Below are 24856 nucleotides of genomic sequence, written 5' to 3'. Positions count from 1 at the left end.
CTTCCCTTATTTTTTTCTGTTACCATTTTTTCAGGGGGGGGCATTTTTTGATTGAGGTAAAATTTACATTTAGCAAAATGCACAGACCTTAAGTGCATTATGATAAATGTTTATAGCCATGTAACCAACACCCCAGTTAAGATAAAGGACAGTTTCATCTTCCCAGAGTGATCCCTCGAGTCTCTTTTAGTCATTCCTTCTCTGTGAGGTCACTACTACTTGGATTTTTTTTTTTTTTTTTTTTTTTTTTTTTTGCGGTACGCGGGCCTCTCACTGTTGTGGCCTCTCCCGCTGTGGAGCACAGGCTCCAGACGCGTAGGCTCAGCGGCCATGGCTCACGGGCCTAGCTGCTCCGTGGTATGTGGGATCTTCCCGGACCGGGGCACGAACCCATGTCCCCTGCATCGGCAGGCGGACTCTCAACCACTGCGCCACCAGGGAAGCCCTACTACTTGGATTTGTATCAGCATACATGAGTTTTGTCTGTTGTTGAATATGTATAAATGGGATCGCCCAGTATGGGGTCTTTTATTTCTGTTTCCTCTAGCTCCATGGAGTGTGTTTAAGATGCATCCATGTCTCTGTGCATTCTGGCTGCCTTGCTCTCTCTTGACTCTCAGCTCCATTGACTCATCTGAAGGAGTCTGCCGGGCTGCATCTGGGGTTCCTTCCCTGTGCCGTGGTGCAGACGTCCTCCAAGGCCATAAGCGAGGGCAATCTTGCAGCTCACCGTGTTTGTCTTCTCCCTTTCAGGAATCGCTGTCCTTTGCCTGATGTCCAGTGTCTTACAAGCCATTCTTTCACATTTGTTGTCCTTTTCTTGTTTGTTTCAGGTCAGTTGTTTCAGATCCAATCACTATTACTCTATTGAGGTTGGAAGTGGGTGTCAACCTGTTTCTTTTTACTTGACTTCACCTTTACACTTTGACATTGGGGGAAGGGAAAGGTAGGCTTGATGACATAACACCTAGTGTGCTGTGATTTAAACCACAACCTCTAGAGATGAGTTAACGCTTTGCATTAGCTCTGGAACAGCCCTGGTAGCCTAGAATATTCTAGAACCTGGTTTTAAAATTAATTAATTAATTTTTTGGTGTGCGTGGGGGGTATCCTTCAACTCCAGTTATAGACTTTCTGTAGTCAAACAGCCTTCTATAGCGAAAGAAGCTGCACCAAGCTAAATACCCGCAAATGTGTCTCCATCCAGTGTTTCATCTGAGTTTCATTTATAAGGTCCCTATTGCTTTTCTGTCCAGTCCCTCTGCTAACACTTGATTAAGCTCGGTGGGTGCAGGGATGGCTTGGCTCTTGCAGCTAGCAGTTCTTATTTTCTTTACCTAGAATTATAGTTTGTTTTCTCACCTACCTTTGTCCTGTGGATCTTTGCCTCCTGATCCATGTCTCTTGGCCAAATGAAATTAAGAAGTGTTTTCAAACAAAAAATTTGGATTCTTCAGGAAAGTGGAGGTGTTTCTATGCCAGGGAGTGTTTTGGCTGTTGACTGTCCTCATTTTGATCTTCAGATGCTTTCGTGTGCTTATTTTTGACGCATATCTACAAAAAGAAAAAAAGGAGGGACCTTGCATTGTTGTTGCTTTTTAGTTTTAACTGAGGTTTTTTTTGATAATTAAGGGTATACAGGCTCACTGTTGACAATCAGGAAAATGCATAAAAGTACAAGAAAAAACAAGCATGATTTTACCAATTATTTAATATGACCTTGTTTCAGGCTATGCATGGTGTCAAGCACATAGTAGAGGCTCAAACTATATTTGTTGAGTGAACGACTGAGCCTTGCATATTTTCAGAGTCTGAGTTGTGCAAAGGTCCTAGTGTTCTTTTCATGAGATGAATAGCATTTCTACCAGGGCTAGGTGTTTTCTTGCCAGAAGGAATGCTTTTAGGCATTCAGGAATTCTAATGAGCCTCCCAATATGCAGTTTTCTTCTTTGGATGAAAAATGGAAATGTCAAGATGTTTTTATTTCTTTTCTCTCTTGCCCTTATCCCTTCTCACAGAAAGCCTTGCAGTTTCTGAGCAGTTATACATAGATGCATCTACATATAAGAGGAATAGTTTTGCAGTGGATTGTAGTTTGAGGGAAAGAGCCCTTAAAATGTGTGTAGGGAAGGAGCCTCTTGGGTTCCAGTTTTTGTCCATGGCATTTGCTTCCAGAGAGATGTTGTGGTTTACTTCACATGATGAGATTTCTAGAAACACTCTAGTACTCTAGAGGTCTAGTGAGACAGAAGAACTCTTCTGCTTTAATATCATTCATCAATGTTTGCTGAGTTTTATGTTGACCTAAATTAGTACATAATACATGATTGAAGAACTTAGATGCACTGTATACCGAAAAATGTAAAACACAAAGGTTTCTTGATTTTTGTACACCCTGGATTTCAAAATTTTTATATCTACGTGGGAGAATTCATCCAAACCTAGTAGACTCTTTTCAGCCACTTTCAGGAGCATTGATAGGAAACAACAGCATCTGACTCTGGGCCTTATTTCCTAGTCAGTTCACTGGATGTTTTTTGTAATCAGCCCTCAACTAACTGTAAAACTGCAGTTTTACCCAGATATCTTTATATGAGTAAAACCAAATTCGTGTTTATATAAATAAAAATAAGTACCTGTACATATATACATATTACAAATAAATACAAATTTCCTTTAGGATTTTTTCCCAATTGTTCTGAAATAATTTTTCGATCCAAATACCTTTGTTTCTGTGTGTCAGGGAGCCGCAGATCAGGTATCTGTCTACTGTCGAGGATATTTAGCAGGAAGCCCCTTTATCTGAACTGAATACTCAATATTTGGGGTATAATTTTATCTCTGAAAAAGGATTTGGGCAGGGAGACATCGTCTGGGATTTATTTTTCCTTAGGAGTAATTTTTCTTTCTCCTCTCCCTGCCTGGAACTCCCAGATGGCTCCTTCATACCGGTGCTCAAGTGTATCATCTAGTTAAAGCTCACACCAGTGACCTGGCACTGGGGGACCTTTGGCAAAGGGCCTGCAGTTCAACACACACATCATCACACGTACCTGTGTGTCCCTGACTCATGAAAAATCATGAGAATGGAACAAATGGAAAAGAATGTATTAAAACAAGTAAGTTTAGCCAAACAAACTCTCAGCGTTGGTAGACGCTTTATTCCAGTCCCAACACACCACATGTCTTTCCAACATCTAACTTATTTAATTTGCATTTGAATTAATTTAGCATATTGTCTTATTATATAAAGTTTAATGAACAAGAAACACAGCTGTAACCAAATCTCACAGCTATTTCCCAGTATGGGGTAACATTTTGCATTTAGTTACATTTGGTTTCCTAGGCAATATTTGATTGTGGCTATATTTCCTAAAGCTGCGTTACTTGTCACATGGAATGTTTTGGTGGCAGATTCATCAGACATAGAGCAAGGCAGGGAGGAGTGTTACGTTGAAGTTCTTTTGAAGCCATGGTAGTGAAAATCACCTGGGTAACATAGAGTGTGTTAAAGATGATTCTCTGCTGCTTCCTTTGGCAGCCTTTGAGCTCCCCATCGTAGGCCTCCTTACTTTTATTTCTGAAATCTATCCTGTGTACCCATTCCTGACTTATCTTCGCAGGACACCGTTTTTGTCTAATCACTCCTCTGCTTGTGAACCTTCTACGGCCCCCTCTTGATGTAGTTAAAACCCCACACTTGGTTTTCAAGGTCTTCAATAATCTACTTTTTAAAATCTGTCTCTTGAACTAGTTTTTCTTTAAGATTCATGGCTTACCGTGCCCTCTAATAAGGCCAGTGTCCTCACTGTCACTAGCCTATTCTATGGTCATTATGCCCTTGCCACTCTCATTCCTCCCTTCTGAGAAACTTCCCTCCTCTTGACATGGCTTTTCAAATCCCGTACAATTTTTAGGGTCCAGCCCAAGTCTCCCCTGTTCCTTTGTGTTTTCTCTGACCACTTTAGTCTATATTGATCACTTCTCCAAAATCCCACTACATTTATATTCAGAACTGAGAGACATCATGACTCGGCACATAAAAGAAATTAATATGGACTTGAGAGTGAGTAGTGGGTTCAAATCCTGCTCCTTTCCTTCCTAACTGGGTGGCCTTTGGCAATTAATGCAACACAACCTCACAATATGTACCTTGCAAAAGTCCCAGTTTTGTTAATAGGGTTAGAAATAATAGATGTAAGCAGAATGTTGGACTTAACAGAATAGTTTTTGTAAAGTTCAAGGTAGCAGCTTAAATTAAAAACGTGAACCTTCCTTAAAAGCAAAATGTCATCAATGAATAAAACAAGTAGAATTTTGAGTAGATTAAGGACCACTTCTGTCATGTATTCATCCTATTCCCTATAGAATCAATTTGCCTGTGGTGGTGACTATAGTTTCCTCTAGAGTAGATGGTAGCTGTGTTGAGTGGGTGGGTAGAAGGGTTACTAGGATTAGATTATTCAAATAGCAGTGATGTTCTGTCTCTTCTAATTTTAAATTTTAACATGTCCCTGATTTTGGGTCTGTGTAATTCAACCAAAAACCTAAAAATAAGTTTCAGAGGGCCGACTACCTTTCCTATAACTATCAGGACTTTTTAAGGCAATACTTATACAGGCTTCTAAGAGCACTGTGAAGGATTCTGGAACCTTCAGTAATCTCAGGTCCTACTTTTGGTTTTTTCCTGGTATATGGAAGAATTACTAGCCAGGGGGAATCTTCAGTTCTTGTCATTCACAGAACTGAGGGAAGAAAATCACAATCTTTGCAGCCTCTGTCATTATCAGAATATCAATATATAATCTTAACTTTGTAGATAATTAACTCATTTTAAAATCCTCTCATCTGCAGTAGTAAAGTATAACGTAATTTAGTGTTTGTGATGGACTATTTACAGTAGATGCCTTTAGTTATCTCTCCCCAGTTCAAAACTCTTTGAGCCTCAGGCTCTAAGATCAGGCCAGGCCAAGTTTGACACTGATCTGCTTTAACTCTGAACATGAGGCCCAGGTAGTAGAAGACCCATAGCCAACCTCTTATTCCCTATTCATTCTTGACCAGAAAAAAAAACAAAAACAGAGAACTGTAGAGTACTGATTTATTATCTGAGTGGCCTAATGTGCTAATTATTGCCTGCCGTGGGAAGATGGCTGCATATTGATCTCCAGTGGAGTTTAACTGAACAAGGAGTCGTGTCTCAGTAACATTATATTTATCCAGTTACCCAGGGGTCCTCCTAATGGACTCAGCTGTGAACGCTAGGCGATTAGACCAAAATCTTAATCACGTGATGGTGATAATCAGTTCCAAGGAGCAGAATGCCGTTAGTCCTTTGGAACCTATGAAGCTGGTAGTATTTGAGGAAAGGAAGTATGATAAGTGTGACTGCTTAGTGTCTGGGGGGAAGATTGGTGGAGAGGTAAGAAAGATAAATTTCAGTCTTCTTAATAACTGGCACTAATGAGAATAATTATGTAGAGAACTTGGACTTCCAGAGTCTAGTTGTTCCCGAGAACGTGGTGCTTAAAACCCACATGTTCAAAGGGTTTTAAGAATTTGGTTAGCATATTTAGATGATGGAGGTTTAAATTCTTTATAAGTGTACTCTCATGGGAGTGATTCTTCCCTTTACATTCAGTCTATTAGAGGAAAATGTGATGTATTTGCTTCTCAGCCTTTGCATTGTAGAAATGTGTTTATATAAATAGTGTTTATTTCTAATGACAAATATGTGATGGCAAGTAAGTAGTAGACCACAGATGATTAAGTAATTGCCTCCACGCAGGCACACCATTGTTTCATATGTATTTACCTAATGTGAACCAGTTCTCTTACAGTTTCAACATCTGTGCCTTAACTAAAGTCTGGATATACTGCATTGATACAACATCCCTTGAAGTCTCCTTAGGTGGAGACTCATTTCTTCCATCCTTTTATTCCTGGAACTAGAGCACAGTTCACAGTCGTCGTTCCATGATATCTCTTCTTTTAAGTTCCGTATGCCTTTAATGCCATTTTCTCCCATCCTCATCATCAGCATCTCCTGACCTTCAGGATGTGAAGAACAATCTGAACTGAGTTCCTTGGTCATAGCCTCCATCTCACTGCATCCTTTGCAATTAACCTTGGTGACTTCAATTTTCGTGTTATGATTTTCCCAATAACCTGACTTCCCCAGAAGCCTGGCTACCAAGCAAAGAGAATTTCTTTTGCTGTTACCACTTCCTATATTTTCACCTCTCTCTGACCTTGGCCTCCTGACTCTACCTTCTACCCTCCATAGTGTCAAAGGTTTCACTTGCCTTTGTACACCGTCTGGAGTTCCAAGTCAATAATATAAATGACATTCCCACCAGTACTCTAGAGCCCTTGCCTTGTGACCTGGCCACACTACCCAAATTTCAAGTAAATTCCTCTGCTTGGTCTCTTGGCTGCTACCTTATGACTTAGGGAAAGTCAGGCACTTGGCAGTTGGTTTCACTGCAAAAACTGTATCCTCTTACTCTTAGCAATGCCCTCAAAGTGTCTCTTTTTGTGGCCATCCAAGCTTTGACCCTAAATTCTGACCCTTCTGTCTTCTCTCCAGTGATATCCTCTTCTCTACTTTTCTAGTTAGCATTCACCCAGTAGGAGCTATTTGTAAGTCTTCCTTCATAAACTTTGTTGCTTGTTTAAACACTTTAAATCTCCATGGTTTGGCAATTAAGACTTTCCAGGATTTTTCTTCATACATAATTTTCCATTTCAGGTCTTCTAGGACTCGCTTTCATAAACCTAAGCCAGTGGGAAAACTCTCTTCTCCAAACATGTCCTAAACTCACCTTATGTATTTGGCTCACCCTCCTTACTTTATTCATCTATATATGTTGAATGGGGCCTTGTACTGAATGAATATTTGTGTAGAATTTCCATGTTTATACAACATGCTTACCAGTGTATTTTTTTTTTTTTTGAATATGGACTGTGTGATTATCTTTCCTTGTACAGTGCTTAACGTAGTGTCAGCCATTGAAAAAGAGAGGTTTTCTCATTTTTTTTCCTTTCACTAAATATTTCTCCATTATAGTGCCTATCACACAAGTATTATTTTTTTTTTGGGGGGTATGCGGGCCTCTCACTGTTGTGGCCTCTTCCGTTGTGGAGCACAGGCTCCGGACGCGCGGGCTCAGCAGCCATGGCTCACAGGCCCAGCCACTCCGCGGCATGTGGGATCTTCCCGGACCGGGGCACGAACCCGCGTCCCCTGCATCGACAGGCGGACTCTCAACCACTGCGCCACCAGGGAAGCCCTCACACAAGTATTTGTTAATTATTCTGGCTTACTTGTTAACTGTGAATTCTATAGAATGGGTACAATGACTTATTTATCTTTCTATTCTCAGTATTTTATGAGGAAACTGGCAGCCTGTAGATGTTCAATAAATTTTTGGTGGGTATAAGAAACACTGGATACCAATTAAGGGTAATGATGATAACTAGATGCTTACTTTGGAAGTATATAGTGTGGATTAAACTACTGTAATGGGCCATGCAAGGCACAAAACTATTGATTTATAAATTATATTCATTATTATTAGTTGACAAATAATTTATTAATTGTTTATTTATAAATAAATATCTCATTTATTTCTTGTTTTACATATAAAAAATAAATAAGGTTCAAAAGGAAGTATTGACTTTTCCAAGGTCGCACAGCTAATGAGTAGCAGAGTCCAACAACCAGGACTCCTGACTGTTGGTTCTCTAGCCAGTGATCCTAAGTCAATATTTTCTAAACAGTGTTTTGTGTAATATCATGTCCCACTAGTTCTCATTCTCCTTTACATTTACCGACTAGACTGAAGTAAAGGGCCAGGGAATAGAGGGCAGAGGTAATAGTGTCCAAAGAAGGGACAAGTTAGAAGGAAGTCTCTGTACTTGGAGAGGCAAGTGCATGACTCTACTGCAAAAATTACTGTGTTGTATCCTAAAGATAAAGAGTAAAAGCAACTTAATATGTGTGATGAGTTACTCCCTGTCCCTTGCACGAAAATAATTTTGTTCTTGTAGATGACTTCATATTTAAGGATTTCCTCTATTCTTTTTCTAACCTTCACTATAAACTAAACCCATTCCAAGTGGCGTCCCTGACTAGTGTATCTAGATGTACCCTTTCTTTTACAGAGTCCAATGTATTCCTTTAATTTTTATTAGAATATAGGCTCAGTTCTGCTCAGGCTCAATGTTACATAGAAAGAACAAGGTGAGCAAGGGCAGGGGGTGGGAAAGGTCAGGGATCGTTTGGGGAGTAGAAAGTTTAATTGGAGTAGAGGGAGGGTGAAGGGTGTGTGAGAGATGGCCTGGATGAGGTCTGATCATGGGCTCCTAGGGGCAGAAGATTTTGGAGGAAGAGGACCAGTGGAAGTTTTTGGGCAAATACGTGATATGGGCAAAGTACGTCTTAGAAAGAGCCCCTTGGCAGAGTGTGGGGAGTGAGTTGAAAGAAAGTAGTAAGGCCCATATACGTAAGATACCACATCCATTTGTTTATCATTGAAATAATCCGGCCTTCGAGCAGAGTCTGATACATAGGGGGGATTCAATGAATATTTTTTGGAAGAACTAGTGAAAGCAAGAAAGCCATTAGGAGGCTCTTGTAATAGCTGGGGTATATGGCAAGGTGGCATGAGCTAGTGTTGGCAGTGAGAAGTTTAGCGTTAGCCTCAACTGAAAACAGAGTACAAGCCACGTGGAGGCAGAATCAATTACCAATTGTAATATTCAAAGAATTGGTAAGGTGGCAAGGATTTAGGAAATCTACTTTGTTTGTAATCTTATAAGCTTTGATTATTATTCCTTTTAGCTTTCACTTTGTTTTTGTTATTTCCAACTAAAATTTTTTTTAAGTTAAGAAGAATTCACTTGTCATATTAAAACCTCTTTCTCTATTACTCAGTGTGTAGTATTTCAGACGTCCATTGGTTTAAAAATTGTTAGATCGTATTTATTGTATGATTTCTAATGGAATGAACTCATATGGCCTCTCTGATTAAATTATACTTTTTAATACCCTTGGTTGTGTATATCTAGGAACAAGTTCATTCCAAGTTCATTGTTCCTCTGATGTAGGCAGAATTGCGGTCATCTGAGTTCTGCCCCTGTGCCCAGGCTCCAGGTTTCTCGCTGATAGAAATACCAGGGGGTTCTGACTCTTCAGCCCTCAGAATCCTCCCCAAGCTCCCTGTTGCTAAACTGAAATGCTTGAAGCATTCAAAACTTATTTCCTGCCTCAGTGTGAAATGTGTGCAATTTTTCCTTCTTAAAGAGGACACATTCTGAACATTTAGAGGGTCGAGAAACCTCCCCTGCAACAGGAAAATCTTTTGATACATTTTTTTTAATCTTACAGAATTCTGGTCAAAAACATTTATGCAGCAAAGGCATGAGGTATATCAAATATATTAGGTTTTCTTTTTTTTTTCTTTTGGCACCATTTGGTGTGAGTTATCAAGGCATCTGTAATGCATACATGTATTCTAACAGTTTTGTTCAGACCATGCACATTGAAACATGGAGTGCCGTTCATTTCTTGACTACATCCTTGCTTCACTTATTGTTCCCAGCTGATTGTCTTTTCTGTCAACTGTTACTGTTGAAGAGAATCCTCAAAGTGTGCTGTTGGGTGAAAGTCAGCCATGTTACATGCCTGAGATTATATCTCAAAAAGAAGACTTTTTTTTTTTTTTTTAACAGAAAACAAAGCAATTGTGTTGATAGGATTAGGTGGGAGAAACTGATAAATCATGGTCATATACCACCCCTGAGGAGATGGGTGCAAGGTCAGCTACTATTTGCCTCTTTCTTAATCCTATGATCTTCTGGTTCTTTGGCTTAGAAATTTAGGCTCTGTCAAGTTGCTGAAGCAGGACAACCCAAGGTTACTAATATTCTTTGTGATTTTATTTTACCTTTTGAGAAATAAACCCTACCACTGTTTTGTAAATTGTTTAGATATCCACAGAAGAAAGGGTTATTCAATATTTGGGGGACTTAAGGTGGAAACTGTCTCCCTTTGAGAAATTAGAAAATCATTCCTAAGAAACAACACTGTTATACCTTGTCACCAAAAACTAAATTAGGTGAAAAGCAGCAGCATGTGATTTTTTTTTAAAGTCCAGTTTAATTTTAAAATTATGAAAAATTTCAAGCATATAGAAAATGCAGAAAATATTCAACACCCTTGTACCCCACCATCCTTATTTTAAAGTGTTAGCTTTTTACCATAATTGCTGAAGATTGTAATTTACCTTTTCATTTCTTCTTTAAATAATTGTCATGTTTTTCTTAATTGTTGAACACATGTGAATAAAATTTATAATATGTTAATATATGTAAAGTATAAAAATAACAAAATAAATGCTCATGCACCTACCACCCAACTTAAGAATTATAGATTCACTGTCTTAAAAAAAAAAAAAAATCACAATTACTGTGAGTTTACAAGTTCAGGCTTCTTTGTCCCCCAAAAAATGATGCAAAAAAGGAGACTCCGGGGGTTTAGATTCTGATGTTTGCATTGAATCTGAAAATTTTCCTATTGGTCTTTAAATTAGGTGGTATGAGAATGATGTTTGCTAGAAAGAGATTTGAGTACCTAACCGATTATGGTCCTATCTTGTTAGGGTCTCTTCTGTTCCCTCATTAGCCCTCCCCGCTTATTCCTGGGAAAGCAGCCTTCTCTATACATGTTAAAATACTTATTAAGTATGAATGTTTTAAGTGCTTATCAAGTATTGGTTCACGCTGGTTCTTCATAAGACTGAGGGGAAAACCATCAATATCTGAAATGGTACCATTCTTAGTGATATTGGTTTTGAGAGCCACAATGCCAGAAAAAATAGATTCCAGAAAAAAGAAGTGGTAATCTCACATGCAGATCTGGATTGAAAACATAGCCAAAGGAATATTGAGAAAGAAGAGATTCTTTTTTTGGTTGTCTTTACTGAAAGTGCAAGGACCAAGCTGAATTCATTTACCACTTCTGAGTCAACGTGACGCTACAACCCAGGGACACCTTACTTCCATGCACCGTTAAATCCAGTTGTCAGGTTTGGACAGGAGAGAGCCCTCCTTTTCCTCAGGGAGGCTATAGGGAGGTGCTTGTGAGGGAGGCTATTCATTTTCCAGAGTAGAGAACAGGGATCATCTATCATGATCAAATGGGAGTATTTCATATCATCCATCTCCAGTGAGGATAGTAGTAACAATTCTGTCCTTTTCTCCATTTTCTTTACTACTCTGATTGAGATTCATCTTTTAAAACGAAAGCGTGGTTTGAGGTTATTAGAAAACACATACATACACATAAGAATTATTTGTTCTCTGCTGCTTTTTTTCCTTTCCATGAATAATTTCTGCAGACAGGTGACCAGTTCAGTCATCTGTCTCTTGTTATAAATGCCTGTGGTTGCTTCATTCCCTTCTTCCTTGAAATTAAATGAAGACTTCTTTTGCAAGAGAAAGAAAAAGCCAGCAAATAAGACAAGACAACAAGATATTCCTGTATTGTCACCTTTTCTTTTGAGGAATATGGGGAATGACTCTTTCCTTCCAAATCAAATATGCAGATTCCTTAAAGGCTCTGTTGCAAACATATTATTGAAAAAAAAAAAAAAACTATTCTCAGTATTGGACAATTTGGAAAACACAAAGGGGGTCTTCAGAATTTATAATGTCAGTTCTTTCTAGCCTGCATTCAGCTAGATCCATTTATATGTTTCATTTTTAGCCTGTGTTGTAGTAGAATGCTTGATTGGTTCAAGGGAGTCTATAATTCCAATTAGGGAAAAAGAAATTTAGTAAGCATGTTGGCTTTGTGCATGATGACTTTTTTTTTTAAATTAATTATTTAATTAATTTTTGGCTGCTTTGGGTCTTTGTTGCTGTGCGCGGGCTTTCTCTAGTTGTGGCGAGCGGGGGCTATTCTTTCATTGCGGCACGCAGGCTTCTCATTGCGGTGGCTTCTCTTGTTGCGGAGCACAGGCTGTAGGCATGCGGGCTTCAGTAGCTGTGACACACGGGCTCAGCAGTTGTGACTCACGGACTCTAGAGTGTGGGCTCAGTAGTTGTGGCACACAGGATTAGTTGCTTTGCGGCATGTGGGATCTTCCCAGACCAAGGCTCGAACCCCTGTCCCCTGCATTGGCAAGCGGATTCCTAACCACTGCACCACCAGGGAAGCCCTGTGCATGATGACTTGAGGACACTATTGTCCTGTCTTTCTTGCTTGGTTCAGAGGTGTTTTGTGCCATAAAACCAATCAACCACATTTGGGTCATGTCTACACATCACACATGATGTCTGCAGGAGCTTATCTAGCACACATTGGAGTATAATTCATCACTAGAGTGATAACAAAATCCTAAAGGTTTTCTGTTGAAATATATAAAGTGACTTCTTTAAAGAATTGCATAGTCCAAAAAGGGATAGCATTTCACCTTAGTGAAATTCCACTTCATGGATTTTGTTTTGCATCATTGAAACAATTAGGTAGAAATTAGAATAAGCTAATAAATAGAATGATAAAACTTTTGACAAATATTTGTGGAATGCTTCCTAATTTTAAATACAATGCTAGGTTATTTATATTCTCATAATTGATTTTTTTTAATGTTTATTTTTTACTTATTTTTTTTCTTATTAGTCATCCATTTTATACACATCAGTGTATACATGTCAATCCCAATCTCCCAGTTCATCCCACCCCCACCCCCACCCCCTGCTGCTTTCCCCCCTTGGTGTCCATACGTTTGTTCTCTACATCTGTGTCTCAATTTCTGCCATACAAACCAGTTCATCTGTACCATTTCTCTAGGTTCCACATATATGTGTTAATATATGATATTTGTTTTTCTCTTTCTGACTTACTTCATTCTGAATGACAGTCTCTAGATCCATCCGTGTCTCTACAAATGACCCAATTTCGTTCCTTTTTATGGCTGAGTAATATTCCATTGTGTATATGTACCACAACTTCTTTATCCATTCATCTGTCAGTGGGCATTTAGGTTGCTTCCATGACCTGGCTATTGTGAATAGTGCTGCAGTGAACATTGGGGTGCATGTGTCTTTGAATTATGGTTTTCTCTGGGTATATGTCCAGTAGTGGGATTGCTGGGTCATATGGTAATTCTATTTTTAGTTTTTTAAGGAACCTCCATACTGTTCTCCCTAGTGGCTGTATCAATTTACATTCCCACTAACAGTGCAAGAGGGTTCCCTTTTCTCCTCACCCTCTCCAGCATTTGTTGTTTGTAGATATTCTGATGATGCCCATTGTAACTGGTGTGAGGTGATACCTCATTGTAGTTTTGATTTGCATTTCTCTACTTGGTGATGTTGAGCAGCTTTTCAGGTGCTTCTTGGCCCTCTGTATGTCTTCTTTAGACAGATGTCTATTTAGGTCTTCTGCCCATTTTTGGATTGGGTTGTTTGTTTTTTTAATACTGAGCTGCATGAGCTGTTTGTATATTTTGGAGATTAATCCTTTGTCCACTAACTTGTTTGCAAATATTTTCTCCCATTCTGAGGGTTGTCTTTCTGTCTAGTTTATGGTTTCATTTGCTGTGCAAAACCTTTTAAGTTTCATTAGGTCCCATTTGTTTATTTTTGTTTTTATTTCCATTACTCTAGGAGATGGATCAAAAAAGATTTTGCTGTGATTTATGTCAAAGAGTGTTCTTCCTATGTTTTCCTCTAAGAGTTTTATAGTGCCCGGTCTTACATTTAGATCTTGAATCCATTTTGAGTTTATTTTTGTGTATGGTGTTAAGGAGTGTTCTAGTTTCATCCTTTTACATGTAGCTGTCCAGTTTTCCCAGCACCACTTATTGAAGAGACTGTCTTTTCTCCATTGTATATCCTTGCCTCCTTTGTCATAGATTAGTTGACCATAATGTGTGGGTTTACCTCTGGGTTTCTATCCTGTTCCATTGATCTATATTTCAGTTTTTGTGCCAGTACCATATTGTCTTGATTACTGTAGCTTTGTAGTATAGTGTGAAGTTAGGGAGTCTGATTCCTCCAGCTCCTTTTTTTCCCCTCAAGACTGCTTTGGCTATTCGGGGTCTTTTGTGTCTTCATTCAAATTTTAAGACTTTTTGTTTTAGTTCTGTAAAAAATACCATTGGTAATTTGATAGGGATTGCGTTGAATCTGTAGGTTGCTTTGGGTAGTATAATCATTTTCACAACATTGACTCTTCCAATCCAAGGACATGGTATATCTCTCCATCTGTTGGTATCATCTTTAATTTCTTTCATCAGTGTCTTATAGTTTTCTGCATACAGGTCTTTTGTCTCCCTAGGTAGGTTTATTCCTAGGTATTTTATTCTTTTTGTTGCAATGGTAAATGGGAGTGTTTCCTTAATTTCTCTTTCAGATTTTTCATCATTAGTGTATAGGAATGCTAGAGATTTCTGTGCATTAATTTTGTATTCTGCAACTTTACCAAATTCATTGATTAGCTCTAGTAGTTTTCAGGTGGCATCTTTAGGATTCTCTATGTATAGTATCATGTCATCTGCAAACAGTGACAATTTTACTTCTTCTTTTCCAATTTGTATTCCTTTTATTTCTTTTTCTTCTCTGATTGCCGTGGCTAGGACTTCCAAAACTATGTTGAATAATAGTGGCGAGAGTGGACATCCTTGTCTTGTTCCTGATCTCAGGGGAAATGCTTTCAGTTTTTCACCATTGAGAATGATGTTTGCGGTGGGTTGGTCGTATATGGCCTTTATTATGTTGAAGTAGCTTCCCTCTATGCCCACTTTCTGGAGAGTTTTTATCATAAATGGGTGTTGAATTTTGTCAAAAGCTTTTTCTGCATCTATTGAGATGATCATATGGTTTTTCTCCTTCAATTTGTTAATATGGTGTATCACATTGATTGCTTTGTGTATATTGAAGAATCCTTGTATTCCTGGCATAAATCCCACTTGATCATGGTGTATGATCCTTCTAATGTGCTGTTGGATTCTATTTGCTAGTATTTTGTTGAGGATTTTTGCATCTATATTCATCAATGATATTGGTCTGTAATTTTCTTTTTTTTGTAGTGTCTATGTTTGGTTTTGGTATCATGGTGACGGTGGCCTCATAGAATGTGTTTACAAGTGTTCCTTCCTCTGCAATTTTTTGGAAGAGTTTGAGAAGGATGGGTGTTAGCTCTTTAAATATTTGATAGCATTCACCTGCGAAGCCATCTGGTCCTGGACTTCTGTTTCTTGGAAGATTTCTTTTTTTCCTTTTTTTTTTGTGGTACGTGGGCCTCTCACTGTTGTGGCCTCTCCCGTTGTGGAGCACAGGTTCCAGACGCGCAGTCTCAGCGGCCATGGCTCATGGGCCCAGCCGCTCCGCAGCATGTGGGATCTTCCCACACCGGGGCACAAACCCGTGTCCCCTGCATCGGCAGGCGGACTCTCAACCACTGTGCCACCAGGGAAGCCTTTGTTGGAAGATTTTTAATCACAGTTTCAATTTCATTACTTGTGATTGGTCTGTTCATATTTTCTGTTTCTTCCTTGTTCAGTCATGGAAGGTTATACCTTTCTAAGGCTTTGTCCATTTCTTTCAGGTTGTCCATTTTATTGGCATAGAATTGCTTGTAGTTGTCTCTTAGGATGCTTTGTATTCCTGTGGTGCCTGTTGTAACTTCTCCTTTTTCATTTCTAATTTTATTGATCTGAGTCCTCTCCCTCGTTTTCTTGATGAGTCTGGCTAATGGTTTATCAATTTTGTTTATCTTCTCAAAGAAGCAACTTTTAGTTTTATTGGTCTTTGCTATTGTTTTCTTTGTTTCTATTTCTTTTATTTCTGCTCTGATCTTTTTGATTTCTTTCCTTCTGCTAACTTTCGGTTTTGTTTGTTCTTCTTTCTCCAGTTCCTTTAAGGTGTAAGGTTAGATTGTTTATTTGAGATGTTTCTTGAGGTAGGCTTGTTTAGCTATAAACTTCCCTCTTAGAACTGCTTTTGCTGCATCCCATAGGTTTTGGATCGTCGTGTTTTCATTGTCATTTGTCTCTAGGTATTTTTTGCTTTCCTCTTTGATTTCTTCAGTGATCCCTTGGTTATTTAGTAATGTATTGTTTAGCCTCCACGTGCTTGTGTATTTTACATTTTTTTCCCTTTAATCGATTTCTAATCTCAGAGTGTTGTGGTCAGAAAAGATGCTTGATATAATTTCAATTTTCTTAAATTTACTGAGGCTTGATTTGTGACCCAAGATCTGATCTATCCTGGAGAATGTTCCGTGCACAGTTGAGAAGTAAGTGTAATCTCCTGTTTTTGCATGTAATGTCCTTTAAATATCAATTAGATCTATCTGGTCTGTTGTGTCATTTAAAGCTTATGTTTCCTTATTAGTTTTCTGTTTGGATGATCTTCCCATTGGTGTAAGTGAGGTGTTAAAGTCCCCCAGTTTTATTTTGTTACTGCCGATTTCCTCTTTTAGAGCTGTTAGCAGTTGCCTTATGTATTGAGGTGCTCCTATGTTGGGTGCATATATATTCATAGTTGTTATATCTTCTTCTTGGATTGATCCCTTGATCATTACATAGTGTCCTTCCTTTTCTCTTGTAACATTCTTTATTTTAATGTCTGTTTTGTCTGATATGAGTATTGCTACTCCAGCTTTGTTTTGATTTCCATTTGCATGGAGTATCTTTTTACATCCCCTCACTTTCAGTCTGTATGTGTCCCTAGGTCTGAAGTAGGTCTCTTGTACACAGCATGTATATGGGTCTTGTTTTTGTATCCATTCAGCAAGCCTGTGTCTTTTGGTTGGAGCAATTACTCCATTCACGTTTAAGGTAATTATCGATATGTATGTTCCTGTGACCATTTTCTTAATTGTTTTGGGTTTTTTTTTTTTTTTTTTTTGGGGGGGGGGTTTGTTTTTGTAGGTCCTTTTCTTGTCTTGGTTTTCCCACTTAGGGGAGTTCCATTAGCATTTGTTGTAGAGCTGGTTTGGTGGTGCTGAATTCTCTTAGTTTTTGCTTGTCTGTAAAGCTTTTGATTTCTCTATCGAATCTGAATGAGATCCTTGCCAGGTACAGTAATCTTGGTTGTAGATTCTTCCCTTTCATCACTTTAAGTATATCATGCCACTCCCTTCTGGCTTGTAGAGTTCTGCTGAGAAATCAGCTGTTAACCTTATGGGAGCTCCCTTGTATGTTATTTGCTGTTTTTCCCTTGCTACTTTCAATAATTTTTCTTCATCTTTAATGTTTGCCAATTTGATTACTATGTGTCTCGGTGTGTTTCTCCTTGGGTTTATCCGGGACTCTCTACGCTTCCTGGACTTGGGTGGCTATTTCCTTTCCCATGTTAGGGAAGTTTTTGACTATAATCTCTTCAAAGATTTTCTCAGGTCCTTTCTCTTTGTCTCCTCCTTCTGGGACCCCTATAATGCAAATGTTGTTGCATTTAATGTTGTCCTAGAGGTCTCTTAGGCTGTCTTCATTTCTTTTCATTCTTTTTTCTTTATTCTGTTCTGCAGCAGTGAATTCCACCATCCTGTCTTCCAGTTCATTTATCCGTTCTTCTGCCTCAGGTATTCTGCTATTGATTCCTTCTAGTGTATTTTTCATTTCAGTTATTGTATTGTTCATCTCTGTTTGTTCTTTAATTCTTCTAGATCTTTGTTAAACAATTCTTGCATCTTCTCGATCTTTGTCTCCATTCTTTTTCTGAGGTCCTGGATCATCTTCACTATCATTGTTCTGAATTCTTTTTCTGGAAGGTTGCCTATCTCCATTTCATTTAGTTTTTTGGGGGGGTTTTATCTTGTTCCTTCATCTGGTACATAGCCCTCTGCCTTTTCATCTTGTCTGTCTTTCTGGGAATGTGGTTTTCGTTCCACAGGCTGCAGGTTTGTAGTTCTTCTTGCTTCTGTTGTCTGCCCTCTGTTGGATGAGGCTATCTAAGAGGCTTGTGGAAGTTTCCTTATGGGAGGGACTGGTCCTCATGTTTGACTTTTATAACAGTCTTTCAATTAGATATTATCATCCCAGCAAGTAGATATTATTATTGCTCTCATTTAGAGCAGTGAAGAAAACTGAGATATAAGAATGGAGATGTCTGGTCCACAAGCCAGAAAGCTCGGAAGTAGGGAGTTGAGATTCAAATCCAAGTTTGTCTGTTAGGAGTTCATGCTCTTAACCCTTCTACCATATTGTCTTTCCATATGCTGTGGCACAAAGTAGAATTTTGACCTCACCACCTTCCCAGAGAGGGATCAGACAAAGTCCAGAGAAGATACAGATGGCCAGGAGCTCTGGTTTTGTCTGTGCTGGCTGCTATAAGAGGGTACTTGGCAAACAGCATCACACACAGATGGTGCGCAACCCACACATGTCTATTTACGTCGAGGCCCCAAGTGTTTGTGTTAACAGGTTTGGGGGATAATAAAAGAAGTTGTTGTTTGTTCTTTCTTTGCAAGTCTGCAATTAATTTTTAGCATAAATTTAAAAGGGAAGAATTTGTAAATTTACTAGACACTGAGAGACTGGTGATCCAAGAAAACATTTGTTTGTTGGGTTTAAAAAGGAGATCCTAAAGGGGTGGGATAGGGAGGGTGGGAGGGAGACGCAAGAGGGAGGGGATATGGGGACATTGGTATGCATATAGCTGATTCACTTTGTTATACAGCAGAAACTAACGCAACATTGTAAAGCAATTATACTCCAGTAAAGATTTTTTTTTAAAAAAGGAGATCCTGTGCAAAAGTGGTTGATGTTCATTGTTTCCTCTAGGTGGTGCTTTAATCTTGTAGGTCAAATTTAATGAGCCTGCATTTCTTTCTTTTTCGTTTTCTTTTCTTTTTTTAATTTTTTTTTCCTCCTAGTTGTTGGTCCAGGAGAAGGCTGATTAAGAGTACTGTGCCAGTCAGGTTTGTTCAATTTGGGTTTTCTCCATCATTATCTCTGTTTATAACCAAGATAATTAAACCCATTGAAAAATTTTAGATACTCCTTTTCAGCTTCTTTTTTGCAGAAATTGTATTCACGCATTTTGGGAAGGAGCATCAATAGTTGGAAGTAGCTCAGTTATCTCATCAGCGTATTGTCTCAACAGGCTGCACTTGTAATGGGTCTTTGTTCCTACAAAGTGGAGCAAGTCATAAGTGACTGAAACTATGTTCAGCCGAGTTTGTCATTTGCGTGTCCATAAGTAAAGCACACCGGCTCCTGACATTGCTCTGGGACATACACACAACCCAACATGTGATTTTCTTCTTCATATTTTAATATCAGTGGAGACAAAAAGGGGAGTGGACGATGGTTTAAACACAGTGACGTCAAAGAGGACTGGGGTGGGAAGGAAGCAGTTGAATGGGGAAATAAATAACATTAGTCCAAATCGAACAAAACTAATCACTCATTTCCATTACCATGCAAGGACTTTATTTGTTGACTTGTCAACAAATGAAGCATTCCTGCTGTCAGGGCATAATTTTCTGGGATAAGACCAGAGTATGAGATAGTAGTTGGTGAAACAGAAAAGTTCCTTAAATGGCTTGGCTGTGAAATCATATTTATTTATCTACTCACTTCTGAATGTCTAGTATGTACCAAGCAAGGTGCTAGGTACTGAGGATACTGAAATTATGCTCAGTCCCTAAAGGAGCCTAAAGTCTAATGAGAAAGGTAAAGAGACAGCTGAATAATTGTGTGTTCAGTGACTGGTGGCCTTGTGCATAGGTTACAAGTAGGAAGTCGGGTGGCTGATAAGACACAGGCAGGCCGAGTCTGGAAGGATGGCTAGACTGGCAAGAGAAGAAAAGAGAGAGGCAGGCAGAGGGAGGAGAGTGTAAAAAAGCTTGAGACCCTCAGTGAGTGTGGGGAGTGACAAAGAGTTTGGTAACCTGAAGCATAGTGATGTCACTGAGGACAGAGGTGGGCCAGCATTAGAGAGACTTTGAGTGCTAAGCTGAGTGTGAGCTACTTTTCTAAAAGCTATAGGAGAGCCTATAGCTCCCCACATAACCATGTAAGAAGGGTGGGTCATTCATCCCCATTTTACAGAAGGCACAAGGGGGTCCCAGAGAGCAGGTGAGTTGCCGCAGGTGACCACCCAGATTCAGAGTGTGTGCAGACCATCTATCATGGTCTTTCCTTCATGGGAATTTAGATCTTGGCTTTCTTTCTCAAGCTTTCCAGGCTACTGAAGAATAGATTATGCAAGAGCAGATGAGCTCCTTGTTTTAATTATTTAAAGGTTGCTTGCTATTTTCAACATTTTAGTTTTCCTCAAAGTGTAGACAGAATGGCCTTGGAATGGTTTAACTACGATCATACTCATTTCACCTTTGGTAAGCACATTTCCTTCAGCATTTTCAAGCAGAAATTTATAGTGATGTTTTTGACACTGATTCTTGTCCTACGTTCTCTGCCGGTCTTGCTGTATTGGAAGGTGGTGGAGAAATACAGCGTGCGTTTGTGTGTATGGTGGCATGGGGTAGAAGGTGGCCGCAGTGGTAAGGATTTAGCTCAGGGACTTTTCAGCTTTGCCTGTATTAAATTGACCTAATAAGAATATGTGTAGTCACATTTCTAGCAAGTCAGTAAGGGTTCCTAAATTGTTTTAAAACCCACCAATGCTTGTGAATTCTTCCCAAATTAAAATATTATTTTAAAGGAGATTAAAAAAATCTTACTGCACGAGTATGGTACTAGCTTACCAAAAACTCCTTGGATCATAACCGTTGTGAATTTATACTACTCTTGATGTGTCTATTCACTGGTTTTCTTTGCTTTGATGGAGTGGCAGGATTTACAGCAGACCAGTTTTTGCCTAATTCTGTGCACCAAAGTAACTTATACCACGTTGGTGTTCAGTACCCACTAAAACAAAAACAAAATCCCAGTAACAGCCCACTTCATTTTCTGTGGGTAGGCGTGCTCTGGAAGGGACTATTAACTTACTCTAAAGAAGCTTTTGTTCTTGAAATGCTGAATGCATTTCCGTTCATGTTAGATTTTGCCAACCGCCTCGTTGACCATGAAATGCTAGGTCAGGGTCTTCATTAAACTAACTCTGTTTTCCCATTAATAATTTAGCAGTTAGAGAATTTACCAATATTTCCAAATAGGTAAATGAAAATCTCTAAGTAACCACCTCACATGACTTTATATGTTTCTAAAGTGGATGTTCATTTTAATACATTCATTCATAAATATTGTTTTTACTGGTATACAAGGCAAAATGTAAGATTCATTCATTAGTTTGTTCATAAAAACAGTAATAAAATTCCTACTGTGTAGCAGATACTGTATTTGGCATTAGAGATAAAATGGGAAACAAGACAAAATCTTTGCCCTTATGAAGTTTACAACACCTGCACTGCCCATGCTTCATTGAACCACAAGTTCTTCTCCAAGACCAGGTATGAAAATCCATTTGGTCGGAATCAATGATGTTGGCACTATCATTCTCTAAAGTGAGCTGAGAAGTGAAAATCTCTGTATGGTGGGACCTGTTGGACCTCTCTCTGTCCCTGAGAATCCCTTTCTCTATTGCCACCGCCATACCAGCTGAGAGAAATCCAGCCCCACCGCTGCTCTGACCCAGGTGTGGGCATTGGATCCTTTCCTCAAATCTGTAAACCACAGCTGAGACAGGCTGCAGTATTTAAGACTCCTCTGATAGATTTGGAATCGTGGATGGGGAGGCACACTGGCTACTAGCTGTGGGTGCTCAGAGAGGGCCCACAGGCCACGGTCATCCCTCATGGGGTCCCTCGAGGGCTTCCTCCCTGTCAGAGGCTACCCTTGTCTTAAGATCCTTAAGCATGACTAGAATTCTGAGCCCAAAGCAAAGAGAGGCCTGAAAAAACCTTCCTTTTCTTTTATTCTAAGGCTTACCTCCTTAGTCTTTAATTTCCAATCTCTCCTTAGTCTTCGATTTCCAATCTCAGTGTCTAGCTCATCCCAAGATGATTGGCACTTGGACTCATGACCTAGAGGAGAGGCTCCGTGTTCTGTCCAAAGCGGGTGTGGCCTTGCCATGCACTGCCAGCTGCTGAAGCACATTTAAGCACAGTAGTCCGGCACCGGTGTGTGACATCCTGCAGCAGACAGCCGTTCCATTATGGTTCTCTTGGGTTCTCTGGGCAGGATATAAATTCTCTCCAGCCTCGGGATTTCTGGCCTCTCCAGTGTGAGTGGTTGCTCTGTCCCCCATATCTCAATTGTTCTCTATTCCTCCCTCTTAAAGGGTACCATCAATTCACTCCTCAGGGTCTAGGACCAGATCAGAAAAGGTAGTCGTCTTTGGCTGATAGTGATTTTCCAAAGCAAATATCTTTTTCCTTCTCACCTCACCCATGTCCCCTTGTACCCTTTCTTTGCTCTTTCTGAATATAGAAGCCTTGCTAATACAGCAGTCACAAGCCAAGGGAGCTTGCTGTGAAGTGGCAGGAGCTGAATAGAAGCAGCTTTGTGCAATGGGGAAGAAATCTTTGTGTTAATACCACACACCCAAGCCCTCCTAGTCTCCACCGGTTCACATCTGTATTACACACTTGGAACATCTTTATCCACGCTCCTGGCTCAAAATCTGTCTTTGTCTTGGTTTAGAGTCCCATCTCTCTAAAATCTGCCTTGGGTCCCAGGCCCTTTTTGTCGTGACACTGGATCTCCAGGCTCAAAAATTTGTGTAAGGGAAATATTTTTAGATTTGGGAGACTACTTTTAATAGACAGCTAGGGCAGGTGACTGCAAATTTAAAATAAATTCAACAAGTATTTTTGTCCACCTACTTTACACCAAGGGTGTACAGATGTAGGGGCTAGCACAGGGAAAATAATGGGCATGGTGTCAGCTCTAGTAGAGCCTGAAATTGGCTGGAGAACACAGGCATTAAATAAACAGCTACAAGAGCATTGAAGGCTACAAAAGGCAAGATTCAAGGTACTATAGATGCAAACAGCGGAAGGGTGTAACCTAATCTGGGGGATTTGAGGATTTTTTGTTTAACTCTAACATTGTCTGATTGAATGACCCCGAGCAAATGATTTAACTTTTCTGTAATTAAGAGCCGTTCTTTTTACCCCCCATCTCCCCAAGCCCTTTCTGCTCCAACTCAGGCTCTCAAGTCTGTGAGCTGTAATGACAGGGGAGGATGCTGCCAACAGCAGTAAGCTTGGATGTAGAGAGGAAACATACAGAGCAAATGACAGAGGAGGCATCTAATTTACTCCAGAGCATCAAGTGGAAGATGGAGAAAGGGCTTGTGGGCAGGCAGCAACCTCCATGCTAGACATTCCATCTATCTTGCTTATTACTATAAACCTGACGCTTAGCACAGTGACCCTCACATACCCGTGGAATGAGTGGATGGCTGACCACCGTCACTGTCACTTGCTGTGCCCGATTCTTAAGACTAGGGTCGAGCCCTCTTGGGAACACAGGCAGGAGCAGGTGGCTCCATAGATGGAGTACATCAGTGGGTGGATCAGATGCCCACTGCCTCCCTAGTGTGGGCCAGCCCATGGGCCACCAGGTTGCGTTCATCCACTCTTTGTACAAGAACTTCTCTAGCTCTGCAGCGCTGATAAACATCTGGTCCCGTCATGATGCTGTGGAGCCACAACAACATATGAGGTAGCTCCGTCCCCTTGGAGAGACTCATCTTAGATGAGAGTCGTCCTACTACTGTGCCATCTCATTCCCCTAACCTCCCCCCTTCCTGAGTTACCTACTTTGTATGTTAGCTTCCACTGTGGAGCTCAGACTCCACTAGTCTTGCCTAAGGGCACTGGAGTCAGGGAAGTTATCCAGGTTGCTTGGAGGGGATATGGGAAAAGTCACTCTGACCAGAAATGTTCAGGTCCCATCTAGGACTAGGGTCCGTCACAATACTCCAAAGGTTACTGAAGCAAATTATCACAGTAGATAGGGTAGCCTAGACATTCTTTTTTTTTTTTAATTTATTTATTAAAAAAAAAATTTTAACATCTTTATGGGAGTATAATTGCTTTACAATGGTGCGTTAGTTTCAGCTCTATAACAAAGTGAATCAGCTATATATATACATATATCCCCATGTCTCCTCCCTCTTGCATCTCCCTCCCACCCTCCCTATCTCACACCTCTAGGTGGTCACAAAGCACCGAGCTGATCTCCCTGTGCTATGCAGCTGCTTCCCACTAGCTACCTATTTTGATAGTATATATAAGTCCATGCCACTCTCTCACTTTGTCCCAGCTTACCCTTAGGGGGAAGGGTAAGCCTAGATATTCTATACCACCTGAATGCTGAGGGAATCACAGTTTGTGTGCGAGGTTCTCTATTAACAGTGGGGCTTTGGCTTTGGGAATTAAATGATGGGCTGCAGGAAAAGGATGTAAGGGACTGAAACTTCTCTCCACAGAAGCACCTGGAAGCCAGTCTGTGGACATTTTTTCTCAGTAGCTGGTGAAGCCCGCTTGCCACCATACACAGCAAGTCAACTTCTCTGATAAAGAATCAAGAAAACAATTGAGTCCTTACCATCAAAGGGAATCCTTTGGGCACTTCTTATAATAAAAGTGTTTGTTAATAGAAAATTAAAAATAAAAACAATAAGAAGAAAACAAAAAAGCCTTTATGGGAGAAACACAGTTTTCTCTGACACCACTCTTTCCCTCACCGCTTCATAGCACTGCCCCTTCAATGTACATCAAAAGAAGTGATTTCTTCACTTTCTGAGATCCTAGAGAGCTTCAACTGGGATCTCTCTGATAATAATTCTACGATTATGATCACTTTATACTACTTTACTTGTTTAATCCCTATAGGATTGTGGGCTCCTTCTTGACAGTGTTTTATTCGTA

The 24856-nt window shown here is 39.8% G+C and overlaps 1 protein-coding gene and 2 long non-coding RNA genes across 26 annotated transcripts in view; all 3 read left to right on the top strand.

Annotated features, from left to right (window-relative positions):
- The window catches only part of NRXN3 (neurexin 3), a 1624030-nt gene that overhangs the window by 765347 nt on the left and 833827 nt on the right, over positions 1-24856 (top strand). The window lies entirely within an intron of this gene.
- LOC141277821 (uncharacterized) overlaps positions 19976-24856 on the top strand; it is a 42268-nt gene continuing 37387 nt past the window's right edge. For both annotated transcript variants that reach the window (XR_012329674.1, XR_012329675.1), the window contains exon 1: positions 19976-20093. This is a non-coding gene — a long non-coding RNA (uncharacterized lncRNA). The remainder of the gene's footprint in view (positions 20094-24856) is intronic.
- LOC141277823 (uncharacterized) lies at positions 20492-24528 on the top strand. The gene is made up of 3 exons (XR_012329676.1): positions 20492-20518; positions 21306-21427; positions 24415-24528. It is a non-coding gene; the product is annotated as an uncharacterized lncRNA (long non-coding RNA).

The sequence above is a fragment of the Tursiops truncatus genome, chromosome 2 (assembly GCF_011762595.2).
Source record: "Tursiops truncatus isolate mTurTru1 chromosome 2, mTurTru1.mat.Y, whole genome shotgun sequence".
NCBI lineage: Eukaryota > Metazoa > Chordata > Mammalia > Artiodactyla > Delphinidae > Tursiops > Tursiops truncatus.
Note: the sequence above shows the minus strand (reverse complement) of the source record. Positions and strands in the feature narration are given on the sequence as shown.